At 36.7% G+C, this 2658-nt stretch overlaps 1 pseudogene; it reads right to left on the bottom strand.

Moving 5' to 3' along the window:
• Nucleotides 1-1252: 1252 nt before the first annotated feature.
• Nucleotides 1253-1616, bottom strand: LOC142848683 (small ribosomal subunit protein eS24-like; annotated as a pseudogene).
• Nucleotides 1617-2658: the final 1042 nt, after the last annotated feature.

Raw genomic sequence — 2658 nt, 5'->3', positions numbered from 1 at the left:
GAGAAGCGTATATCCTTATGAGTGAAATAAGAGAATAAAGAATGTGCTAAAGTAGAGAAGAAAAGCGTGTTTAGCCACGCAGCACAAAGGTTCAGACCACAGCCACTGGAACATGATGCCTTGTGCAAGATTCATTAATGACAAGAATGAGGTAACTGCTTGTGCTAATTCAAGACAACAAGAGGAGATGTTTAAAACAAAATGGAAGAAGTGGAGGTGCTTTAATACTCAAGATTGCTGAGGCTCAGAAAACACTGTGATCCAGAACAGGGGAAGTAAGTGGAGGTACAGCAAACGCTTGTTTATATATTTATCTTGACTTCTTTTGACACATGTGTTTCATCCCACAGAAAGGCATTTTCATCTATTTACTTTTTTTTTCAGTTCCAGCCACAGATTGTTTCAGGTAACACAGGAAAGCATACCTTAGTGTGCTCTGCAACCCAGAAGCTAGTAACTCTTTTAGCTCTGGTTCCTATAGTCATGAGAGGAGGCGATGCTGCAGACCTCCTTATTTGGGATAGGTTCAGATTTTTAATCTACATTACTTACATCTATCACCAACTTTAAGGACATGCCTGTCCCTATTTCTCTGAACAACTCTTTACTCTCTACTCTTTAGGAAATTCTAAAGCTTTAGAAATTATTCCAGATCTCTGATACTCAAATCTTTGCAGTACATTTCTCTTCGGTCAAGTAAGGCATACTCTCTTGACTTGCCCTCAGATACAGATTCTTTTTGCTGCTTCTGAATCTATGTATTAAGCTTTCATGCCTGTTAATCGCGTCTTTTATTTCTAATATTTTGTTCCATTGATTTCTTTTAGATGTTTTCTTCTTTGCTGGGGTTTTACATGTTTTTATTTATTTCAAGAGAACTCATAATCAAAACATTCAATGGCAGCTGCTTTAAATTCTTTGTCAGGCTTTTAAACATACTATTTGTGGCAATGTTCTTATCTGTTTTCTTTCCTCATTTAGGTTGTAGTTTTCCTAGTTCTTGATGTGAAAATTTATGCTTAATGTGTCCTTGGTTCTGAAGACAGAAGGGTGCAACATCCTTGACCCTCAGTCTTTTCTAACAAGGAGTTCAGGTTTATGTGTAATAGAGAAACGGGGGTTGTGTATGTATGTCCCACCTGATGGGCTCCTTCCCTTATCTTCCTACTTCTTTTTTTTTCTTTTAAGCTTTTACTTTATTTGTTCTCTAGGAAATTGTCTGCATGATATGGCACATAAAGTCACCATAGATCTACTCCTTTAGCTTTTTGCCAACACCAACGTTGGCTGGCCTTTGAGGGCCCCATGACCTTCTTCATTCTGTTCTTGTGTTCCTTTCGCTGTTTTCAAGGAGTCTTTTTCTACTCATAAAGGCCACGTTTTGCCTGTCTATGTTTGAGCTCATTCTGCATAATCTAGAGACTCATAGGTCATGCCAAAGCCAGTTGTTTTGACACCACCAACGTGGGTTCTGAATCCAAATACGAAGATGATAGCTGCTGGGGTTTTGTATATTTTGGCTAGCTTTTCCCGATTGTCTATCTTTGGTGCTGTTGCCTTCCTAGGGTGACAGACATCAGGACCATCTATTTCCTTTGAAGAAGAGGATTAGTCATGAACTTCCTGGTCATAAACTACTGTGTCATTCTTGATGGCTACTATGCAGATGAGGAAAAGAGCCTATCTTCCTACTACTTTTCTTAGGTTAGAGCTCTTGTCCTTTGTCTTTATTTCAAAAGATTGTTTCCAAACACATTCACATTAGTATTTTTGTCTGTTTGGTAAAGGTAGAAAAATAGGCAGCTTTCACATCCTGGACTTTTCAGCGCACTGTGAAAACATGTAAGTACATGTGTCTTTACATTGAAAGTAGGGACTCCATGTTTCTAGCTCATATTTGCACCCTTAATCTCACATTTTATGTCTCACAACTCTGTAGAGACCATGCTTTAGCTTTAAGAGCATCCACAGTTACTCCACTTAGTGGTGAATGTTTCTTGACTGATATGTCTGATTTTCCCATTGAAATGTGAATATGCAATTTTAATCCAAAATAGTAATGATACCTTAAAAACAGTGGTTCTCAACCTGTGGGTCATGGTTGGTGTTGCATATCAGATATTTACATTATGATTCATAAGAACAGCAAAATTACTGTTATGAAGTAGCAACGAAATAATTTTATGATTGAGGGTCTCCACAACATGAGGAACTATATCAAAGAGTCACAGCATTAAGAAGGTTGAGAACCACTACTTTAAAATGTATTCTCGAATATGTAGTTGTTTGGGGATGGATGGTCTTGTTGGTAATACTGTATTTTTATAGTACCATGAGAAAATACATACCACATAGATTCTTTAATGTTCTATGGGAAAACATTGTTGGACACAGTTTGATAAGAACACTCTTAGGGAACATGCAAATCAGTGAACCTTTTAAGTATATTTTGTGTGTTACAACTGTATGATTTTTAAAAGGCAAAATTGTTTACATTCGAAGACATATTAACTATGCATCAATAAAAAGGGGTGCATGAAACACCACAGAAATGAAATTCATTGTTTACACATAAATGATTCGGAAATTAGAAGAAACTTGATATACATAAGCCTTTATTTCCAAATTCCAGAGTAGAAAATATTTGAATAATAGAGT

Source organism: Microtus pennsylvanicus, chromosome 4 (genome assembly GCF_037038515.1).
Source record: "Microtus pennsylvanicus isolate mMicPen1 chromosome 4, mMicPen1.hap1, whole genome shotgun sequence".
In the NCBI taxonomy this organism is placed as follows: domain Eukaryota; kingdom Metazoa; phylum Chordata; class Mammalia; order Rodentia; family Cricetidae; genus Microtus; species Microtus pennsylvanicus.
Note: the sequence above shows the minus strand (reverse complement) of the source record. Positions and strands in the feature narration are given on the sequence as shown.